General features: G+C 42.1%; 1 protein-coding gene and 1 long non-coding RNA gene across 3 annotated transcripts in view; one reads left to right on the top strand and one right to left on the bottom strand.

Moving 5' to 3' along the window:
* The first annotated feature begins 5,271 nt into the window (after positions 1-5,271).
* LOC116594404 lies at positions 5,272-18,017 on the top strand. Its single transcript, XR_004287204.1, has 3 exons — positions 5,272-5,373; positions 17,113-17,121; positions 18,007-18,017. It is a non-coding gene; the product is annotated as an uncharacterized LOC116594404 (long non-coding RNA).
* Positions 10,113-24,603, bottom strand: part of MTPAP (mitochondrial poly(A) polymerase) — a 130,219-nt gene continuing 115,728 nt past the window's right edge. Inside the window, exon 13 of one of the 2 annotated variants that reach the window (XR_004287201.1) lies at positions 10,113-10,362. The gene's annotated coding sequence lies outside the window, so the exon portion shown is untranslated. The remainder of the gene's footprint in view (positions 10,363-24,603) is intronic. The other variant, XR_004287200.1, reaches the window with a different exon arrangement.

Below are 24,603 nucleotides of genomic sequence, written 5' to 3'. Positions count from 1 at the left end.
CCTCTGAGTGAGAAACTCAGAAGCGCTGAGTCAGAGACTGACTACCTTAGCTTTGCTCTTTATCTGTGATACTTACCTTGAAGTTCCAGCCCTTTCATGGTTTTTTTCCTCTTTGCACGAGTATTCATCTTTAATCTCTCTTCAGCCTATGCATAACTAACAGAAATATTCCTGACTGGGCAAGTGAATCTTGCACTGTTGCTTTAATTTCTCTTGCCAATTTTAGAGCAAGAGTTGCAGAAAAGATCCCTTTGTATTCACTTCTTGTAACCCTGAGGAAAAGGACAAGGAGCTTAGTGGCCAGCCTGTTGGGTTCTCTAGGCTAGGACCAAGTTGTCAACTTGCTTCTGAGGCTAATTCAGCATCTGGGGCAGAGCTGCTAAGCCTAGTTGGCTGCATAAGAAAAAATATGACCAGCCAGTCAAATGCATTGCCTCTACTAGAAGAATAATTCACATTTTGGGTTCTCCTTTTGGGGAGGGAATGAGAAGTCTAACTCCCACAGGAAGCACAGCACTGGCTTAGAGAGCCACATGGATTGGAACTCAAGAAACCATGGCCACAGTCTTCAACTCCACCTCACTAGCACTGCACAGACACAAGGGTAATACCGCTGAGGACCTCCAAACCGCCTCCAGATATGGGCAATTCTGAATGATCCTGCACTGAGGGATGCTGCTGGTATAGTTCACTGAGGGCACCAAGCAAGACTTAACTTCGGAGACTAATCTTTCTTCTAAGGTGTGCCATTGGTTGCCACTTCTGTTTTTTTTTTTTTTTTTAAGAGTTTTTTTTTTTTTTTTAAATTTGACACAGAAAGAGAGCTCACAAGCAAGAAGAGAGGCAGGCAGAGAGAGATGAGGGAAGCAGGCACCCCGCCGAGCAGAGAGCCTAATGCGGGGCTCAATCCTAGGACCCTGAGACCACGACCTGAGCCGAAGGCAGAGACCTTAACCCACTGAGTCACCCAGAAGCCCCACCACTTCTGTTTTGTTTCATGCCCTCAAGTATGTAGAGAAATGTCCAGGATAATTTTATCAACAAGGGAACCATTTTTGAACGCCAAATAAATGCATATATTTACCCACTACCTTCTGCCAGGATGCAAAGCTATCTGTCATCAAAATTATTGCCCCTCTCCACAAATTGCTTTATATGATTCTGTTGGAGAGGGAGGTGGCAGTTCTTGGTCTAGCAAGGCTAAAGTATTATGCTTAATTTTAAAATATTAAGCAAATCTGGTTTTCTCTCCTTGGGCACCATAAGGAAGAAAAGATAGGACGAAGGCTATTGGACACAGGGACTGTGTCCAACACTCTCCTACTGAACATCTGTGGTACAGACCAGTCATCTAATCCTGAGGAAAAGAAACCATAAAAAGCCTTATCTATTATCCTTTTAGCAGAACCACTGCCCATGATGATACAGCATCATTGTGTTCTTTGAGATCTCCAGAAAAAGATTCCATTCCTCCATCTCTTCCTTCTAATGACACAAAAGAGGACACCTGGAAAATCATGCAGTTCTTCTCTCCTTTGTGACACCACTTATCCTATATGGGATGTTGTTGAATCAGTCAGGGTTCTTAGTAGCAAGTAATAGAGATGGGCTCTGGCTCTCTGAAGCAATGAGGGATTAAGGAGATTTTATTTGGTGCTCTCAGAATTGGAGGGAAGCTAAAAGAATAGTCTCAGGACAGAAGGAATCATAAAAGACCTGGAGAGCAGGGTCATATTGTATAAAATAAGACACTATCCTTGTTTCAGGTACAGTGTGATCAAGACATCACTGTGATAGTAATTGGCACCACTGTGATGACTCTTAACTTCTGAAACGTCTCTTTTTTCTATGTGTCACATGTTAAATCCAGAGTCCCCAAGAGAAAGCATCTGATTGGTCAAGCCTGGGTCAGTCACTGACCCAAGCTGACACTCTGTCTATAGCAGAAGGCAGATGGGAAAGTATTTGATCTCCTTGGGCTCTACTGTGGGGGAAAAGCAAAGAGAGGCAGCAATCAGGATGGCTTTCTGGCCAAGAAAATTCTCAACAAGGAAATGTAATTTCCATTAAGGAAACTGGTGGCTGTTGGGAAGGAAAATGGATACATTATAGCCCATAACACTAAGGTATCTGTCTTTCCCCCAAAAGGAATGTAAGCATTGAAATTGTAGTTATAATCAAATCCTGGCAGGAGCATGGTAAACTCCTGAAGTGTAGCCTTGGTCCCATTAAGTTTGAGTTCCATGCACTTTGATTGCAACATTTCCTCATCACACCCTTTCCTGGCTGAGCCAGGAACTGCTTGAAAGTCCTCCCCTATATTCTCCAGGCTGCCCTGCAAATATTGGCACATATTTTGTCCTCTGCCATGTCTTTCACTATTCCATCTCCGAGTCTGGCTTCTTAGAAGGCACAGAGATTTTAAAGGCATTTATCAACTTAGATCTTGATGTAGGCAGCTACTAGGAGTGTCTCGACACAGAGAACTAAGGAATGTTCCTTGGCCATGCTGAATCAGTCTGCCAGAGCAGAAGGAAACTGACACGATCCAGATGAATCCTAACAACTAAGAATCCATGTCAAAGGGAGGACCAGGGGGTCACAACACTACAAAGTGTCATCGACGTCTCGGTCACCAAATGGCACTCTCATTTCATGATCTCAGAGCTGCTGTTCATAAGATGCACCATTACTGAGAAAGAAAAAACCCCGTCAAACTATGAGACAACTTCTTTGTATCATGGAGAGTTTTTATTTATATGTATTGAAAGGATGGTTTTAGTCTTATTTAGACTTAGGTTTTATACTAAAATGCATACATAAAAGAGGAAAACACAAGAAAAATACATTACAAACATCTTCACATTCTTACTGTAACTCTTCCAAACAGCTTTTTGACTCAGCATCACTAAAAGCTGTTGTTTTTCTACATAAACTATCCTCTGTGTCATGAAGAGTTTTAATGCCACAGTGCATTCTAAAGGAATCCATCAAAGAGCTAGAAGCCAACTGTACTGATCTCCTAAGCTGGCTTTGCAATTATTTAGATTTTGCCTTCTTTTGAACTTACTCTTAAAGAATTGCCAAATCCATTTGATTCACCATCTTTCCCTCCCTTCCTCCCCCACCAAAGTATGTGGCCCCTAGGGATTATAAAATGATTGTCCCTGGGATTTTCCAGGTTGCTGCCACCCATGCTGCAGTCTTTGATGCTGGCATTTTTAAAAATTAGGCAATGGTGGAGAGGAGCAAGATGGCAGAGGAGTAGGAGAACTAAATTTCTTCAGGTCCCAGGAGTTCAGCTGGATGGTTATGAGACCATTTTGAACACCTACAAACTCAATAGAACATCGAAGAGAAGAAGAGCCCCAATTCTTGGAACAGAAAATCGACCACTTTCCAGAAGGTAGGACGTGCAGAGAAGTAAATCCAAGGCGATATATGGGAAGAGAGACCCCAGGGAGAGGGGCTGGTTCCAGGAAGCAGTGGAGCATCGTAGCAGAAAATAGGAATGTTTAGAAGTCTTCTCCACTGAGGGATGTCACTCCAGAGGCCAAGCAGGTGGGGGAAGACTTGTGAGGACAGTGTGGTCTCAGGACCCACCAGGTCACAGAAAGGCCAGGGGTGTCTGAGTGTGGTAGAGCTGCAGGTATCAGAGCAGGGAAGCCCGCGATAGAGACAGAGCTGAGGAGGGGCTCTCAGCTTAGGGTTACCTTAAACCATGATCTCAAAGGGCAGGGACCCCACAAGTGGCGGATCTGGGGAGATGCACCTTCCTTCTCCAAGAGGAGTGGTGAGGGAGCATGTTGCAGGGATCGGCTGGGTTTGGAGACTCCAAATGGGGCCATGTGCCAGACATAGAAATGCTTGGTCACAGGCCAGGTGAGCAAGGTCCCTGCAGTCAGAGACCAGGCTGATAGGAGGGATTGAATGCTTTTCTCCGAGGGAGCACTGAGGAGTGGGGGCCAAGCTCTCAGCTCCTCCTGCTGGAGATTGGGAGGCCACCATTTTCATTCCCGTCCTCCAAAACTCTATGGAAAGCGTTCAGGGAACAAAAGCTCTTGAGAGTGAACCTGAGCAGATTGCTTAGCCTGGCCCCTGGCAAGGGCGGTGCAATTCTGCCTTGGGCAAAGACATTTGAAAATCACGGCAACGGTCCCCTCCCCCAGATGATCAGCAAGAACATCCAGCCGATCGATGAGAACTGTGGAACTCCAGAGCTAAACTCATAGAATTCATGGCTTTTCCCCCCATGATTCTTAAGTCTTTCAAAGTTAAATTTTTTAATTTTATTTTTTGTTATTCTATTTTTAAAATTTCTTCCCTTTACTATTTTAATTTATTTTGTCTTATCAATACCTTTAAAAATTTTTTTAAATTTTCATTGTTCTACTCATATTTTAATTCTTCATTGTACTTAACCTTATTTTTGGATACATATAGGTTTTTTTTTTGTTGTTAAAATTTTGGTGTAAAATTTCTCCTAATACATCAAAATATACCCTAAATCTAGCACATGACTTTTTCCTACTCGCCAACCTGGTCACATTCTTTCCTCTTTTTTTTCCCTTTTCATTTTTTGACCAACTTATCTTACCAATTCCTTTTTTAGAATCTTTTTAAATTTTCATCTTTACAGTCATATTCTATCCCTTCATTGAGTTTACCCTTATTTTTGTATATACATAAGTTTTTCTTTCTTTAAAATTTTGGTAGGTTGTTTCTTCTAACAGACCAAAATGCACCCAAAATCAAGTGTTTGGCTCTGTTCTATTCACCAGTCTAATATATGCCTTTTTATTTTTTTCATTTTTTTCCCTCTTTCTTCTCCCCCCAGTTTTGGGTCTCTTCTGAGATGGTTAGTATATATTTTTCTGGGGTTGTTGCTACCCTTCTAGTAATTTGTTCTCTCATTCATCTATTCTTATCTAGATAAAATTGCAAGGCAGAAAAACTCACCACAAAAAAAGAACAAGAGGCAGTACCAACAGCTAGAGACCCAATCAATATGGACTTAGTAATAGGTCAGAACTAGAGTTCAGAATGACAATTAGTGAGGTGCAAGCTGGGGTTGAAAAAATAATGGAAGATATTAGAGAATCCTTTTCTGGAGAAATAAAATCCCTTTTGGATAAATAAAATAACTAAAATCTAAACAAGTTGAAATTTAAAAAGCTATTAATGAGGTGCAATCAAAAATGGAGGCTCTTACTGGTAGGATAAATGAGGCAAAAGAGAGAATTAGTGATATAGAAGACCAAATTATGGAGAATAAAGAAGCTGAGAAAAAGAAAGACAAACAACTACTGGACCACAAGGGAAAAAGTCAAGAGAAAAGTGATACCATACAATGAGACGATATTAGAATAATTGGTATTCCAGAAGAAGAAGAAAGAGAGAGAGGGGCAGAAGGTTTATTGGAGCAAATTATAGCAGAGAATTTCTTTAATTTAGCAAAGGGAACAAGCATCAGAATCCAGAGCCACAGAGAACCCCCCCTTCAAAATCAGTAAATATCAGTCCAGATCCCATCATCTAATAGTAAAACTTAAAAGTCTCAGTGACAAAGAGATAATCCTGAAAGCAACTCAGGATAAGAAGTCTGTAACATACAACAGTAGAAATATTAGATTGGCAGCAGACCTCTCCATGGAGACCTGGCAGGCCCGAAGGAACTGGCATGATATATTCAGAGCACTAAATGAGAAAAATATGCAGCCTAGAACACTATATCCAGCTAGGCTGTCACTAAAAATAGAAGGAGAGATAAAAAGTTTCCAGGACAAACAGAAATTAAAAGAATTTGCAAACACCAAACCAGCACTACAGGAAATATTAAAAGGTGTCCTCCAAGCAAAGAGAGAGCCTAAAAGTAACAGACCAGAAAGGAACAGAGATAATATACAGTAACAGTTACCTTACAGGCAATACAATGGCACTAAATTCATATCCTTCAATAGTTATCCTGAATGTAAATGGGTTAAATGTTCCAATCAAAAGACACAGGGTATCAGAATGGATTAAAAAAAGACCCATCAATATGCTGTCTACAAGAAACTCACTTTAGATCCAAAGACATCTCCAGATTTAAAGAAAGGGTGTGGAAAAGCATTTACCATGCTAATGGATGTCAAAAGAAAGCTGGGGTGGCAATCCTTATATCAGATCAATTAGATTTTAAGCCGAAGACTACAATAAGAGATGAGGAAGGACACTATATATACTTAAAGGGTCTGTCCAACAAGAAGATTGAATAATTTTAAATATCTATGTCCCTACATGGGAGCAGCCAATTATATAAACCAATTAAAAACAAAATCAAAGAAACACATCAACAATAATACAATTACAGTAGGGGACTTTAACACCCCCCCCCCTCAATGAAATGGACAGATCATCTAAGGAAAAGATAAGCAAGGAAATAAAGGTTTTAAATGACACACTGGACCAGATGGACATCATAGATCTATTTAGAACATTCCATCTCAAGACAGCAGAATTCACATTCTTCTCTAGTGCACATGGAGCATTCTCTAGAATAGATCACATCCTGGGTCACAAATCAGGTCTCAACTGGTACTAAAAGACTGGGATCATTCCCTGCATATTTTCAGACCACAATGCTTTGAAACTAGAATTCAATCACAAGAGGAAAGTTGGAAAGAACTCTAATACATAGAGGATAAAGAGCATCCTACTAAAGAATGGATGGGTCAACCAGGAAATGAAAGAAGAATTTTAAAAATTCATGGTAACAAATGAAAATGAAAACACAACTGTTCAAAATTTCTGGGACACAGCAAAGGCAGTCCTGAGAGGAAAGTATATAGCAATACAAGCCTTTTTCAAGAAATAAGAAAGGCCTCAAGTACACAACCTAACCCTGCACCTAAAGAAGCTGGAGAAAGAACAGCAAAGAAAGCCTAAGATCAAAAGGAGAAGAGAAATAATAAAGATCGAGCAGATATCAATGAAATAGAAACCAAAAGAACAACAGAATGTATCAACCAAAATAGGAGCTGGTTCTTTGAAAGAATTAATAAGATTGATGAACCCCCTGGCCAGACTTATCCAAAAGAAAAGAGAAAGGACCCAAATTAATAAAATCATGAATGAAAGAAGAGAGATCACAACCAACACCAAAGAAATACAAACAATTATAGGATCATATTATGAGCAATTATACACCAGCAAAGTTGACAATCTGAAAGAAATGAATGCATTCCTAGAGACATATAAACTATCAAAACTGAACCAGGAAGAAATAGGAAACCTGAACAGACCCATAACCAGTAAGGAGATTGAAGCAGTCATCAAAAATCTCCCAACAAACAAGAGCCCAGGGCCAGACATCACTAAAAGCAAAGAAAGAAAGGGCAAAAATGAACTCTTCAGATTTATTCAAGATCAAAAGCTTTTGCACAGCAAAGGAATCAGTCAACAAAACCAAAAGACAACTGACAGAACGGGAGAAGATATTTGCAAATGACATATCAGATAAAGGGCTAGTATCCAAAATCTACAAAGAACTTATCAAACTCAACACCCAAAGAACAAATAATCCAATCAAGAAATGGGCAGAAAACATGAACAGACATTCCTGCAAAGAAGATATCCAAATGGCCAAAAGACACATGAAAAAGTGCTCAACATCACTCACTGTCAGGGAAATACAAATCAAAACCACAGTGAGATACCATCTCACACCAGTCAGAATGGCTAAAATTAACAAGTCAGGAAATGGCAGATGTTGGCGAGGATGCAGAGAAAGGGAAACCCTCCTACACTGTCAGTGGGAACACAAGCTGGTATAGCCACTATGGAAAACAGTATGGAGGTTCCTCAGAAAGTTGAAAATAGAGCTACCCTATGACCTAGCAATCACACTACTGGGTATTTACCCTGAAGATACAAATGTAGTGATCTGAAGGGGCATGTGCACCCGAATGTTTATGGCAGCAATGTCTACAATGGCCAAACAATGGAAAGAACCTAGATGTCCATCAACAGATGAATGGATAAAGAAGATGTGGGATATACATACAATGGAATACTATGCAGCCATCAAAAGAAATGAAATCTTGCCATTTGCAATGATGTGGATGGAACTGGAGGGTATTATGCTAAGCAAAATAAGTCAATCATAAAAAGACAATTATCATATGATCTCTCTGATATGAGGAATTTGAGAGCCAATGTGGGGGGTTGTAGGGGGTAGGGAAGGAAAAAAATAAAACAAGATGGGATTGTAAGGGAGACAAGCCATAAGAACTCTTAATTTCAGGGAAAAAACTGAGGGTTGCTGGGGGAATTGGGGAGGGATAGGGTGGCTGGGTTATGGACATTGGGGAGTGCTGTGAAATGTGTAAGCCTGATGATTCACAGATCAGTATCCCTGGGGAAAATAATACATTATATGTTAAAGAAGAAGAAGAAAAAGAAGAAGGGGGGAGGGGGAGGGGGAGGAGAAGAGGAGGAAGAGGAAGAAGAAGAAGATGGAGGAGGAGGAGGAAGAGGAGGAGAGGTGGTCATAATGAAAAAAAAAAAAAAAGGGAAAAGAAATACTGAAGGGCACTTGGGTGGCTCAGTTGGTTAAGTGTCTGCCCTCAGCTCTGGTCATGATCCCGGAGTCCTCGGATCAAGCCTTCCCCCACCCTCTACTCCCCCAACGCCCATCCCCCCACCATCCCACTATCTCCACCTCCCCATCCCCACCACCACTCTTCACAGGTTCCTTGCTCAGCAGGGAGTCTGCTTCTCCCTCTCCCCTGACCTGCCCCCACCCCCCCCAATCCTGCTCCCTCTCTCTCTCTAATCAATCAATAAATATTTTTTTAAATATTGAAAAAAAATTAGGCAATGACACCAATTTACATTCCCACCAACAGCGCATGAAGGTTCCTTTTTCTCCACCTCCTCACCAACCCTTGTTATTTCTTGTCTTTTTCATTCTAACCATTCTTACAGGTATAACATAATATCTCATTGTGGTCTTGATTTGCATTTCAATTTCAATTTGAAAATAAATTTTAAATTTCAAATGCAACTGTGGAAAACAGTTTGGATGTCTCTCAAAAACTTAAAAATAGGAATACCATATGATCCAGAAATCCCACTACTGAGTATTTACCCAAAGAATACAAAAACACTAATTCAAAAAAGATACATGCACTCTTATGCTTACTGCAGCATTATTTACAATAGCCAAGACATGGAAGGATCCCAAGTGTCCATTGACAGATGAATGGATAAAGAAGATATGGTATAAAATATAATGGAATATGACTCATTCATAAAAATAAATGAATTCTTGCCATTTTCAACAACATGGATAGACCTAGAAGATGCTAGACTAAATGAAATAAGTCAGACAGAGAAAGACAAACAGCATGTGATTTCACCTACATGTGGAATTTTAAAAAAACAAAACAAATGAATAAACAAAAAATAGACTCTTAAATATAGAGAACAAAGTGGTGGTTATAAGAGAGGTGGTGGTTGGGGAAATGGGTGAAATAGATAAAAGGAATTAAGAGATACAAACTCCCAGTTATAAAATAAATAAGTCACAGAGATGAAAATTACAGCCTAAGGAATATAGTCAATAATATTGTAATAACGTTGTAACAGATACACTTAAATGACTACACTTAATCATAATGAACATTGTATCATGCACAGAATTGTTGAATCAATTTGCTATACACTAGAAACTAGTATAACATTGTAAGTTAATTATATTTCAATAAAAGAATTAATTATTTAAAAAGTCGGCAAAGACAGCAAGGTAACAACTGAAACTTGGCTTACAGTGATGATAAACATTGACTTTAAGATGCATATATTTTGAGAAATGATTTTATATATATATATAATGTATCTTACAATTATGAAATCTATTAAATATGAGAGGTAATGGCAGTTTTTTAAACTCAGAAATGCTACAGAGTAAGAGTTATTAATGCTGCCTTGTAACACTTATTGTCAGGTAGGAGATGGCAGCACAAGTGCGTATTTTTATGATGCCATTTTGACTCTGCCATCTTGATGAGTTTATTTTGACATTCATACTTACTGCATAACCCTAATCACACCACTAAATGTGCAGTATTGTAAGCTACTAGGAAATGTACACAACAGACACTCCCCTTCTCCCATCCCCATCCTATTGCTCATCCTATTCGGGAGTCTAACCTTACCCTTCACCCTACCTTTTCCCTGAACTTGAGCTTCACCCGAGGGAAAGTGGAGCAGAGTCAAAGATGGCTTCAGGGTATCTTGACTGAACAGCTGACATCAGGGAGCAGGTGGGCTTTGGGCGTCAGTGGACACCAGGACTGGGAGACGACCACAGTCTAGGCTCTAAAAGGGAAAATTTAGGGTTAAGAAGAGTGTGGAAACTAAAGATCAAATCACAGGCTAAAGTGTAGGTGATCGAACCAAGATCTAGAGTACTAGAGTACAGATGAACTTGAATATGGTTGAACCAGAATAAAGAAGGCTGAACTAAAACCAAGGACTAGGTGGTTAGCATTGGCCGAGGACACACAGGGAGTCCAGCGAGTTAAGCAAATTAAGCCACAGGCAGCACCAATTAACTGAGTAAATGAATCAGCAGTCTTGGTTAGAGACTTCATATATACTTCCCGGCAGAGCAGATGCTGGGTAGGGCACACGCTGGCTCCGCTCTAAAGAAATGAAGAGTAGATGAACTACAGCTGCATGAGGTGAATAGACCCGGGGCCTTGGGTGAGTCTGATTACTCCCAGGGTACATGTGGGCCTGACACAGGATCTAATAGTTTTTGAGCATCTTAGTGCAATGAAGAGTTCTTTCTCTGGCTTTCAGAGTGATTTCCTCATCATTTTCCATTGGTTACTCCCTGGAGTCGCCCTGACTATCCTCAGCGGGACAGCTAACTTCCAGATGTAGAAACACCCCTGGGTGTGTTTTCATCTAATGTTGTTGAGCCCAATGAAAGATTATGACAACTTGAAACAAAAATGAAGCTTTCTTTAAGGCACGGCCACCGCACCGCCACACACGCAGCTGGAGTTTCCTGCTAACGTGATCCTTGAGTATCTGGAGGTCCTGGCCAACTGACAAAACAATTTGCTCATGATGGTGGCTTAATGACAAAGAGGAAATCTCTTATGGACTGCTGGAGCAGCAAAAAGTGTCCAAAGAACACAGCTTTGTGTTATCATAGCCACGGGGAACAAGAGGGCTAAGGATACTTTTTATTTTCCACTGTGAATGCTCCAAAGATGACAAGTTCTACAGGAAATCCTGGGTCTCATATATATATATATGCACCAGCAGCATGCATATATATATATATATATATATATTAGAAGAAATAGATATATAAAATAGGAGGAATAAATATATTTCTACTGCTGACCCTATTTAGTCTTAATCAAGTCTTACATCATCAATGACCTTCTCCACAATGGAAAAAAAGAAAAACCCTGCACACAGCTTGCTTTTGATAGCATTTCCCAGTGCTCTCCAGGAGATAGGAAGCTACAGAAATGTTTGCACAAGCAGCAGCAGAGCAGAGAGTTAGCAGGAGGCTTAGTGTTTCAGGGATTATTATTAATTTTTTTTTATAGCTGAGATTAGTTCATTTTGGTCACCCCTTTGGTTTGATCAAAAGGTAAAGTTTTGGGCTGAGCAGCCAATTTCTACAAGCTGAAGATAAAGGACACAGTGAATTAATACTGCTCAAATGAGTATTTTCTAATCTCCTGTGAAATAAACTAAATTTATAAGCAAAAAATCATCACAGGTTTATTTACTTCAGACCAGGTCTGAACAACTTCCATGACTTTTAAAATAATTTCCTTGGTATTATCCACTTTTACCTGATGGGATGAATCTCTTGAACGCAGAATGTCCTGGACAGAGAGGTCCCTGCTGGCTTTGAAGAAGTCAGCTACTGTGTTGGGAGGGAGCCCTATGGCGGCTGACTATGGGCAGCTTCCAGAACTGCCAACAGCCCTCAGCTGACAGCCAAAAGAAAACTGGACTTCAGTCCTACAGCCACAAGGAACTGAATTCTGTGTGAACTCGGAAGAGGAGCCAGAGCTCCAGAAAGGACAGCAGGCTGATGCCTCGATTACATTTCTCTATTACAAACCACAATGAACCACTGTCTACACAGAAGCAAGTGTTTCTGAAGGGCCTATCACACAAAGGGGATTTTGTTAATAAATATTATTCCAAATTGCCCTCCAGGGCTGAACCATTTTACACTCCCACCATGATCAACCACTTTTGAGAATGCCCAGTCCCCGGACCCTTTCCCAGTACTTGAATGAACGTATCTGAGATTACTAATGAGGTTAAGCGTCTTTTCATGTATTTATTGGCCACTTGGTTTTCTCCTGTGAAACGCCTCTGTATCTTTTGCTCGCTTTTCTGTTGGATTATTTATTCTTTTTTATTGATTCATAGAAATTCATGATAAATTCTCAATATCAACCCTTTTTCTATTGTATATATTGCAAACATATGATCTTTGCATATCAAAATCTATAGTGCCTTTCCCCCCTGAAATTTGTATATGGTCTTTTTTTTTTTAATCACACAGATGTTTTAATTTTAACTTCATTAATTTTTATTGAATAATAAATTTACTTATGAAGTGTGATTAATCAATAATTAGTTTTGATTGGGGGTTCTTTTCATAGCCTTCCTACCCCCCCCCCAAGATTATATAAAAAGAATCTCCTGTATGGTCTTACAATATTTTTATAATTTTGTCCTTATGGCTTTACTTCTACCCCACCTGGAATTTCATTCTGCGTCACCCACGCCGCCACCCGCCCCAATCTGGCATCCACCTCACCGTTCACCTGATGTGGCTTTGTGCAGGATCTCTAGGAGTCTCTACATTGCAGCACTGAAAAGTCAGCTCAGTGGCCTTGTTTGTTTTTTTTTTCTGAGCAGCACTGATAGGGGTTGAGCACAGTTGTTTCTCAAACACCTCCCTCCCTCGGCCTCTGGGACCGAACACTTTCCTACATTTCCCCGCATCTCCTGGCCTTTCCCGGCTTCCTTTGTTGGCTGGCTTTCCTCCTTTCTCGAAATGTTGGTATTTCTCAAGGTCTAGTTCTGAGTGTCTTCTCTGTCACTCCCTCAGAGACATTTTATATAATCTCGGTAATGATTCCTTAATTACATCTCTAGCCTAGATGTCTCCCCTGAGCCGCAGCTTTGTGCACTCAGATCCTCACCTGACATTTCTGTTTGGATAATCCACAGCCGTCTCAGACTTCCCACGTTCAAGATGGAACTCTTGAGTCTCACCCCCCCGCACCTCACCCCCAAGCCTGTTTTCTCTCTTGGCTTCGTCACTGTCTATTCCTTTGGCTCAAACCAAGGCATCATCCTTGGTTGTTCCCTTTTTTTCCCACCACCATAGCCAATCAGTCGATGAGTCCTGTCAACTTTATCTACCAAAAAAAGTCTTGACCTGATCTGCGGCCCTTCACCTCCACCAGCAACCCCCCGCCCCAGGCCCCTGTTAGTCCTCACTCTCGCTTCTGCAGGAGCTTCCGAGCTCCCATTCTCCCCCTCCATGCCGGAGTGTCTCCTTCTACAAAGCAGGTTGTTCTAATTCCTGCTTTAAACTTCTCAGTGGCTTCTCATTGTGCTTAGAACAATCCCAACAACTGTCCAAGGTCACTAAGACCTGGGGAGGCCCGGACCCTGACTCTCCCCATCAGTTCAGGCCACTCGTCTCCTTGCTCGTGGGTCCTCCTCAGATCTCTGAATACACCTGGATCTTCACCTCCGCAGGGCTGTTTTATTTCCTGGGGCCACTGTCATGCAGGACCGCAAACTTGGTGGCTTACCACGACAGAAATCTCTTCTCTTGCAGTTCTTGGGGCCAGAAATGCAAAATCGAGTATTTTACTGATGAGAAACTGGGGCTTAGAAAAGGCCCCGTGGCTGAAAGAACCACTGCCCATCTCGCACTCTCAAAACTAAATATCCACAATAATCACTTATTTCCAAGGAAATAATCACGTTCCAAGGACAAAGATGAGAAAAAAGTTCCAGCAAAGCCGCTAGACTCTAACAGATGGAAAACAGCTCCATGACTACATAGCAGGTCATGGAAATAACCGCAAAGCTGGGTCTGTGGATGTGTCGTGTTGATGTTTATACAGAAAGAGAATTTAAGATCTAGAAGCTAGGGCAGATCTTTATGCCTCGTCTCATGGGAGAAGGATTTCCTTAGACATGTTTGAACGCCCAGTTCTGTGTTTCACTCGGAGTTTTGTCTGTCCCTAAGGCTTTTAAAACAAGCAAAGATTAAAAAAAAAAAAAAAAAAAAACAAGAAAAGAAAGGGATTATAACTATTTATGACTCTGCCTACCAAACCCGGCTGGGCTTGACCTTCTTGCCGGGAAGGGCCCCGGGCATTTGCACTTCCCTCTCCCTGCGGCTGCTTTGAAAAGGTCTGCTTTTCTTCTCAGAGGCGTTTGGGATTTGGACAGGCACACACTTTGGCGTTATCTCCTCTTTAGCAGATAATTCAAGGATTAATTTATCTCCGTAAACACAGGGATGCTAGAAGGACAGCTAATCACTCCCCAGGAGATTGGGAAAAACCTCAGAGGAGAAAAAGAAGGCCTTCCAGGCCTCCCCCACCCAGTAAACAGCACACAGCTGGAGCATCCCGAGAGGTTCTGGGCTGCGTGTATCAGCCAGTGCCACTGGGATTACTAGGAGGGCTCCTCGGGGACTGTTTCTACTCTCCCTCATAGCAGAAGAATTGGAGCGAACCGCAATGTCGGTCCCCATGCGTAGCTGGAGAACGTGCTTCTGTGGTTCCCCACGGCCCCTTCCCACCTCTCGCCCTCAACCTTCCAGGGCAAAAATGACTCCACCAGCCGGGGACCTAGGGGAGCCCTGCAGAGGTTTCTGTCCAACCCAGTCTTCCAAATCCCAAGGAGAGCTGGTGGCCAACCTTTTCATCTCCTTTTTAGATCTTTAGTCTTCAGACTTGCACATCCTCCCACTTTCTAGCCGGCCTCTGGCCCTACTGCTACATTTAAGGGTTCCTGCTGGCTCAGCGGTAGAGGCTTCAGACACAATAACAAAGAGTTCAGCGGGTGTGGGGAATTTCAGGTCAATGGAATCAAGCCTTTCTTTCCCACAAGGCTCTCTGAGCCTCCAACCACCTAATTTATGTGTTAGATCTTCAAGAGATGCGTGGCGTGTATGGTATATAGGATTTCCCAAATGTGTGTGTTCACAGCACCCCCGTTACCACACAGGCTCCTACTGATGCATGGGACACAAGCAGGGAAACCCGGCACTGGCTACCTGGCCCCTCAGCAGGATGAGAAGAGAGGGGAGGGCGGTATTGACTGCAAGTCTGTGTGTGTGTGAAGAGCCGTGTGTGCCTTCTGCAGGCCTGGTGGTCAGTGTCCATAAGTCCCTCAGCAAGGTGGGTCTTGTCCAGGCCCCCCCTTAGATGAAAGAGGACATCATTTGCAGTCCTAGGAAGGTCCAAACAGTTAAAACATCATGAGAATCCCAATAATCAAACTTCCCCCAAAGAATATTTTTATGATCATTCGTTTAGAAGAATCAGGCCATTGTACAGAATGTGGAACAATCCTCTGGGGGGTGTGGTGCGTGGCAGTGGTGTGCTCTGCCTGCTGGGCCATGAAGGACCAGTCAGTGAGGTCGTGGTGGCCTTGGCCATGAGATGAGGACAGAGTGGGGGTGGGGCACCCATGGACACCCCACAGATGACTCAGTCAGAAGACACTTTGTGCTGTGAAAAAGCTCTGAAATTCATAGAACAAAGGTCATTTGCAATTGAATAGGGGTACTGCAGATTTGCAGGCTAAAAGGAGAAATTCGGGAAAGAAAGGAATGGCCGAAACCAACCAGGCCTCTTGGGGGCCATGAACCTGTTGGCAACGTTAAAGGAAAGGAGCAGGTAGATGGATTTCTGCATTTTGAAAAGAGAAATTGATAAACTGTATTATTGCTTTAAAAAAAAGAAAAGCTTTTAAGTTTTTAGAGTTCTAGAAACATTGCAAAATAATACACGGCCCCATACGTCCATACCCAGTTTACCTAATTGTTAACATTTGTCACCATCAGTGAACAGTGTTGTTCCATCATTAGCTGAAGTCCAGGTTTAATCAGATTTCTTTAGTCTTTACCTAAAGTCCTCTTTCTGTTCCAGGATCCCATCCAAGATACCAAATCATATTTCTTAGTTATGTCTACGGCGACCGCTGCTGACTGGGATATTTGCCGGACATTCCTTGTTTGGGATGATCTTGACAGTTTCGAAGAGTACAGGTCAAGTATTTTAAAGAGTGCTCTTTTTTTTTTTTTTTTTTTTTGACTTGGTCTGCTGTTTTTTTTGTTTTGTTTTGTTTTGTTTTTTCCATGGTTAGATAGGGGTCTGGGTTTTAGGAGGAAGACCACAGAGATACAGTGCCAGTCTCATTACATCATATCAAGGGCACAAACTGACAACATGATTTATGTTGCTGTTGACCTTGACCACCTGGCTGAGGTACTGTTTATCAGATCTCTCCACGGTAAAGTTATTCTTGCTGCCTCCCCCGTCCACACTGCACCCCTGCAAGGAGGTCACTGTGCGCAACCCACACTTAAGGAATAGGAGTCAGGCTTCCCCTCCAGGAGGGAGTGTCTGTGAACATACTGGGGGTTTTTCTGCACAGGAGATGTGTCTCATCCCCTCCATCTAAACATGTGTAATGTACTCAGTCACTAATTTGTCTCAGGATAGACTCGTGGATATTTATATTATACTTTGTACAAATATGTGTAAATGACCTTATATTACTTATTTTGTTGTTCAAATTATTCTAGCTTGGCATCCTAGGGCTCTCTTTCCTTGGTTCCTGTGTCTCTTAGATGTGCCTCCACTTCTATGTGTATGTGGTTTTTAAATTTGTTTTGGTGTTTTGTTGTTTGAGCCTGTCCTTGCTTTTTTTTTTTTTAAACAGACTTTTTTTTTTTTTTTAAGAAGAGCCTGTCCTTGCTTTTTTTTTTTTTTTTTTTTTTTTTTTTTTAAAGATTTTATTTATTTATTTAACAGAGAGAGATCACAGGTAGGTAGAGAGGCTGGTAGAGAGAGAGAGAGAGAGAGAGAGAGAGAAGCAGGCTCCTTGCTGAGCAGAGAGCCCGATGTGGGACTCGATCCCAGGACCCTGAGATCATGACCTGAGCCGAAGGCAGCGGCTTAACCCACTGAGCCACCCAGGCGCCCCCTGTCCTTGCTTTTTAACCCACAAAATGCTCTAGGCTCATCTTGTATATTTCCTAACACTCTCCTCCCTAGAAACAGCCATTTTTCTAAGAAATCCTGTTCCCTTCTATTAGACAATGGTATGAGAAACCAAGGCTAGATCTTGGCTGTGTACACCTGCTATTACTAGGGAGTCCTTCGTTCCAGGCCCTCCCAGCAAACGGAGCAAATAAATGCATGTGTATGGAGCCTCCTGTATCAAAATTAAGCTAAACCTGAATTCCCGCTGAGGTCTCCACCTCTAACCCAGTACCACATGGACTTATTCTAGCCCTCTCTATTTGTCGATAACCTTACAATTCAACATGTGCCCCCACCATCTATCTGCCTTATATTTACTTCATGACTCAGTTCCGGTTTACATACCTAGTGGTTTCAGAGTTCTGAACCCATATCCCCATGGAGGACAACTCTACCAACCAAATTTCAAGGATTACAAGCAGTCCCTTCTGTCTTGGGTCTTATGGTCTCCACTCATTTCCAAAGTTCCACAATCGAAAACTTTTCTGCCCTCCCCTTCGGTGGCGGCATGCCTACATTCCAAACTGGGACCCTCTGCTTCCTAAATGATTTCTTAAAAGCTCTACTGACATTAAAGTTAACTCTGTGCTGTGAAGTCCTATGGGTTTTGCCACATGCGTAGGGTAATGTACTTACCATTACTGAATGGTTTCACCATCCTAAAAAGCAGAAACACGGAAACAGTCTAAGTGTCCACTGATAGACAAATGAATGAAGAAGCTGTACAAGAGTATTACTCAGGGGCGCCTGGGTTGCTCAGTGGTTAAGCCTCTGCCTTCAGCTCAGGTCATGATCTCAGTGTCCTGGGATCGAGCCCCGCATGGGCTCTCTGCTTGGTGAGGAGCCTGCTTCCCCCCTTCTCTCTCTGCCTGCCTCTCTGCCTACTTGATCTCTGTCTGTCAAATAAATAAATAATATCTTAAAAAAAAAAAAAAAAACCAAGAGCATTACTCAGCCTTAAACAATGAGGAAATCCTGCCATTTGCAACAATGTGGATGGACCTGGAGGGCATCATGCTAAGTGAAGTAAGTCAGACAGAGAAAGACAAATACTGTACGATCCCACCTATGTGCGGAATCCAAAACACACAAGCAAATTCATAGAAAGGGACCAGAGTTGTGGTTATTAAAGGGGGGGGGGCACACAGAAGGAGGGAGGAGGGTGAATCAGAGGAAGGTACAAACTCCCAGCTGTCAGGCGACTCAGTACTAGGGATGAAATGTACAAATGGTGACTGTAGCTAATGCTTCTGTGTGTTACACAGGAAAGTTGTTAAGAGAATAGATCTCAAGTGTTCTCATCACAAGGGGAAAGAAAAAAATATATATATATATAGTACCTATATGAGACGATATATGTTAACTTATAGTGGTGACCATTTTACTATACATATTAGAGCATTGTGCTGTACTCCCTAAATTTACACAGTGTAGTAGCCAATTAAATCTCAATAAAACTGTAACATAATGTCTTTATAAGGCATGGAATATTGTATGCTTCTGGGCTGCCATTTGTGTCAAAAATTAAAGGAGTGAGCAAGGAAAAAAAAATTCCCTGTGCTTTGCCTATGGTACCCGGTATTTTGATGGGTTTTCCCATTTTCAAGTGAGCAAATATTGTAGATGAATACCAAATAATGATACAGATGTAATCTTTACTTGTGTACATAGTGTAGTTATAATAAGTAAAAGACTTTTAAAAATACTATTATTATAAAATGTCTATTTTGTACCATGCCTTCTGTAACATATTAGGTAAGATACGACATAAAAACAAAAACAAAACCAACAAACCAACATTTTCTTTTAGATCATTGTGCACTTTCAGGGTAGAGAAAGCTTCATTCTAGAAATTTCACTACTCTTGAAGAGGTCAGAGCCTGGCCATGGCCAGGGAGCAGTGAACACTGCATGCAGTAAACAGCAGAGCTAGTGTTTGAACGCGGGTCCAAGTTTCCTCTGTACCAAGTGGCCTTCCAGAATTTGCATAAATCTGTGGGCTTTAAAACTTGGCAAGGACCTTTTTTTGCACTGTGACCAACTCTCGGCCCTCCCCATTTTTGAAGCCTAAATTATGTTTATTTACAAACTCAAAGTTTTATAGCAAAGGTATTACTCTGCCCTCTCCGCAGCCAAGATTCAGAGCAAAATGCAAAGGCTAATTTATCTACCCCATGCTTGCAGTCATGTGCTATTTTTCATGGACTACAGCTTTATGATCTCCAGAGCGAATCTCACGGAGGTAAAACTTTTATGACTTACATTAATTCAGTGTCCCCGGCTGTCATGTTCCTCAACTTGCTGTCAAGACACAGAAGTATATTTTTAGTATATTTCTAAGGGAAGCAGAGTGAGGACTTATCAGACAAAATTTATAGCAAGACTTCCTGAGACGCTAAAACAGGTGGATTCTGCTAGGCACCCACGAGGACACATGCACAAATGCACGGCCTCCTACGTAAGCAGGACGGGCGATCATTTCTCTGGGAAAGGACACACGTTACAAGAACATCCTTTTGTATGTATCTTATTATGATTCCCAGGGCTGAGTTTCCTCTTTGGGCGTCACTTCAGGCCGCACTGGGCAGGGCACAAGGAAAAGCATGCTTTGTTAGTAGGGAAGAGAGGAAACTAGAGAAGGGGGAAGAGGAGCGAGCAGAAGGGAGGAAATGAGGAGAAAGGGAAGGAGGAAGGAAGAAAGGATGAGGGACACCGGGAGACAGTCAAGACAGTTCGCAGGTACGTGTGCTTCAGGTAATGGGCCGGCTGTTTTACAGACAATTTTCCACCGATTTCTCACGGCAACGTGGCTAAGAGGATGACCAAAGTAACATCCGTGATGCTAAAGAGGTGGGGTAGGGGTGGGAAATGGATGGAGAAAATCAGGAAAAAAAATTCCCATAAGTAAAGAAGCCGGAAGAAAGATCCTCATCAGGTAGCCAACCATTCCTCACAGTGAGACATTTTTTTAAAATATAAACTCATTAAAATTTTCTGTCTGTAACATATCCTCTGCTGATCATAAATAATAAATGTGTAACTTTATTACTGTATTATTAGTCATTAACCCTGAACACACCCAGAGCCCTGGGCTCTTTTGCCTTCATAGGATCTTCCTCTGTTAAAAAAATAAATAAATCAAATAAAAATCATGTTTTATGACTCTACGGATAAAAAGATGAATATGTTAATATTATCTATTGAAACATCTTCTTTGGCTTAAAAGTTCATCTTTTTTTTTTTTTTTTCTTCTGGCTTGAAGAGAAAGTGAGACATTCTTACGGGTCCCTGAAAGTAGTAAGGGGAGCATCAGCCCGGTCCCCACCGCGCTGAGTGAGTGAGTTCACCCCGACAAGATCCTTTGTCAACTACCCAGCGCTCCCCCCTCTCACCACGTGGTTCCCGGGTTCTGATTCCTGGGGTGCGGGGTCAATGCTGTGTGAGGCAAAGGTGTGACTCTGCGTTGTTTAGTGCCTGCCAGGAGCTGAATTCAATGGATCTACACCTACAAGGTCTTTTCTTAAATATCAGTTGAAATCGTGGGCCCACCGATCTTGCAGGGTTTTCTAAAGTAGCCCTTGTGGGATTGAAGAGGGACGGCATTTGCTCAGAAAGACAAGTCCTGCGCATGCTCAGTCCAGCGTGGTGCCCGCCACCCCCCGCCCCTCAGCTCCATCCTCTGCCCAGAGCGGAGCAAAGTAACCTAAAGGACATAGGGTATCAGGAGCAGAGATGCGTCATTCTTTCCTCCTGGAAGATTCTGGGGGCACAGGCATTTAAAAAACAAAACAAAGATAAGGTAAGATAAGATAAGGACAAGCAAATTCCAGAGATTCCCCTTTCCTTCCTGAGAATTAAATACTGTTCCCCAGAGTCTTTCATAGTATTTGGTATTAGTTATTAGGACAGTCTTTTTTTTTTTTCCTGTAAGATTTTATTTTATTTATTTTATTTATTTTTTTGACAGAGAGAGTGAGAGAGAGCATCAGCATGGAGAGCAGGACTGCTGAGCAAGAAGTCTGGTGTGAGACTTGATCCCAGAACCCTGGGATCATGACCCAAGCCGAAGGCGGAAGCTTAACTGACTGAGCCACTCAGGCGTCCCATAGGACAGCCTTCAGAATAACGCAAAGCATGTGTTTACCAAATTGATCTATCATTACTTTTTTGAAAATCGAGTCCCTTAGAGAAGTTCCCAGAAGAACCTTAGGATGTATTATTTTTTAAAGGAATATACCTTCTCTAATGCAGCCCTTCTGTGGGCTGGGGCCCGGGCCCGGGGGAGGGGGGGTGCGGACTGGGGAGTGTACAGGGAGTTCCCTTAAAAGCCAACACACCAGGGAAGTACCTTGGGGTTTTTTTTGTTCGTTTGTTTTTCATTTGAACCGCCTGTTTCTAGACCACATCTCCCAGATCTTTGCATGACTCATGTCTTATCTATAAGGTCTAGCACAATTATTCCCCTTAGAAAGAGAACTTTCCTGACCACCCTACTGTTCTTTACGCCACCTCCCTATTTTATTTTCCCGACAGTACACGTAATCATCAGAAATTATTCCAATTTGTTGACTGGTGGTTGGTTCACTTGCTTGTTGTTTATCTTCCATTATTGGAATTTAAGTTCCATGAGAGCACTTTCATTTTTTGTTCACTGCTGGATTTCCAGGGTTGAGAATCATGCCTGGCATGTGCTTGGTGAATGAATGAATGACTGAGTGAATGAACGAATGAAGGAATGAAGGAATTTGAATTCACCCACCACTGAACTCACAGCCCAGTAGAAACAGATTTCTGAATATTTTCCGGGAGGTAACACGTAACTGGATCACAGGCTGTTGGAGCTGGAGTCGTCTGACCCTGCTCACGAATCTTACAGATGAAGACGGCGCGGCGGCCGAGAGATGTTAAGTATTGCCCACAGCAGAGCCACTCGGAGGTTCAGCCCCAGCTGTTTCCAATTCCTGAGGCAGGCCTCAAACCACAATTTTAAAATACAGGCCCATGAAAATCAGACAGAGTACCAACCAAAGTCGTCTTCTCTAAGATAAATAAGTCTTCTCTCACGCAGCTGATAGTAATCAAGGCAAGACCATCTGAACATCAAAAACAAACAAGCGTCTCTCTTTCTTGGAGCTCTCGGCCGAAGCCAGTGATGGTCCTCATTCCTGCCCTTGGCCCCCCAAGAGCCCTTGCTCCAGACTGGAAACAATGAACAGAGCTCGGATGTACGAGGAGCTTGCCCTGACTCGAGCAGTATGTGAAGTGTTTCATACTCTTCATCTCCAGGAGGGAGATAACCTTCTCCCCATTTTTTGGAGAGGAATTGAGGCTTAAAGATGTTAGACAACCAGCCTGAATTCACACAGCTGATAATCATGGAGCTGGGGGTGTGATCTCAGGCTGCCTGGTTTCACAATTTGGATTAAAAGATTCCCTTTTAACTTAATTTTTTGAATGGAAAATATATTCACGGTGTTCAAAGTTCAAAAAACTATGTAAAAGTTTTCTTTAAAAACTCCTAACTCCCTTCTACTCATAGCATAGCTTCCCACCTTCCCTTCCCATAGATAACATAATATGTTTCTTGAGGATCCTTTTAGAGATATTTTACGCATATAAAAGTCAATAGAATGTGTGTGAATGTGCATGCATGTGTATATTCTTTCATAAATGTTTGCTCTTGTAAATGCTGAACATATATAAAAGTGGGCACAAATCCTATAATGGAACCCCCCTGTTCCCACCTCCCGCTTCCAGTAGTATCAGCATAATAAGACCTTTGTTTCAACCACACCCACTTGTCCCTTCCCAGACATCCCGGCATTTCATCCATAAATATTTCAGGGCGTATGTCTAAAAGAAGACTATTAAAATATAACCAAAATACAATAATCACACCTAACAGTCAACAAAAATCCCTTTATATTAAAAAATGTCCAGTTAGTATTCAAATGTCCAATTGCTTCATAAATGCCTTAAATTTTCAGAAACTTATTTATTTAAATTTATTGCTAGGCCTTTTAAGTCTCTTTTAATCTCCAGATTCTCCCTCTACTTTCCTTCTTTTATACTCCTTGCAATTTATTTGTTGGAGAAAGCCTTTGTTCACTCTATAAAATTTCCAACCGTCTGTATTAGGTAAAAGGGAAAATTTTTTATGGTAACAGAGAACTCATACTCTGTACGTTTTCACTTAACAGACTTCATCAATCTGTTGACTAAATACTTATTGCATACCTGACACTTTTCTAAATACTGGAAATAGAACGGTAACCAAAACATACACACACACAAAGAAAACAGCTCCCTTCATGGAGCTTACATTCTACTGGATTGAGACAGGCCAACATAGACAAATACGTCTACACAAACCTGGACTACCACGTTTATCGGAAGAATAAAGCAGAGAAGAGGAGAGAGGCTGTGTGAGAACTACCATTTGAAACAAATGAGGCCAGGAAAGCCTCACCAAGAAGATAGCATTGGAGCAAATTCTAGAAGCAGGTGAGAAGCCGCATCTTGGGGCTGTGTGGGGGAGGGGCATCACAGGTGGAGGGGGGGCAAGTGCGGGTCTCTATACACACCAGGGAAACTGGCCCTCGGACCCTGAGCTGCAAACGTCTTTCGCTCAGTTCACCTTTCCTCTTTTCCTTTTTATTTGGTGATTCTTACCATTTAGAAAATGTTGACTTTTAGAAATATAGTCCTATTTAAATCTTCTCTTTCTTGGCTTCCTGGGCTTTGCGTCAGAGTTAGAAAAAGCTTGGGTTTTTAGTCACCAGGTGAGTTCACTAGCCAAGATTCCGGGGGTTTAAGTACACTTATAAATAACCACAGAATCTCAGTGCTTTAACATCGCAGAGCTAATTTCTCACTCACACCGTATGTCCAGTGCAGACCAGCTCAGCTTCCTGTTACCCCGGGACCCAACCAGCAAGTACACGCAAGATGACTGCATCAGGAGAAGGACCCCTGGTAAATTCCACAGCGGTGCTTGGAGGCTTTGCTCACACGTCATTGGCCGGAGTGAGACCCGTGGTCCACCTGAGTGCCATGTGGTGGGGCAGTGTGTCGCAGGTGAGCCCATGACAAGGGAGCATGCTCGGACAGCCCTGATGACCACCACAGGATCCTTCTCCCTTGTGGGAGTCCAGGCAAAGAAGAATGGCTTTTCGATTAACCCCAATTTTGTGACTTTCCCTAACATATTCACAAGCAAAGTAACCCAATCCAGACATAATAGTAGATCCATGTGACTGGTTTA

This window comes from Mustela erminea, chromosome 6, assembly GCF_009829155.1.
Source record: "Mustela erminea isolate mMusErm1 chromosome 6, mMusErm1.Pri, whole genome shotgun sequence".
NCBI classification, from domain to species: Eukaryota; Metazoa; Chordata; class Mammalia; order Carnivora; family Mustelidae; genus Mustela; species Mustela erminea.
The sequence above is the reverse complement of the archived record's forward strand: the minus strand, read 5'-3'. Positions and strand labels throughout refer to the sequence as shown.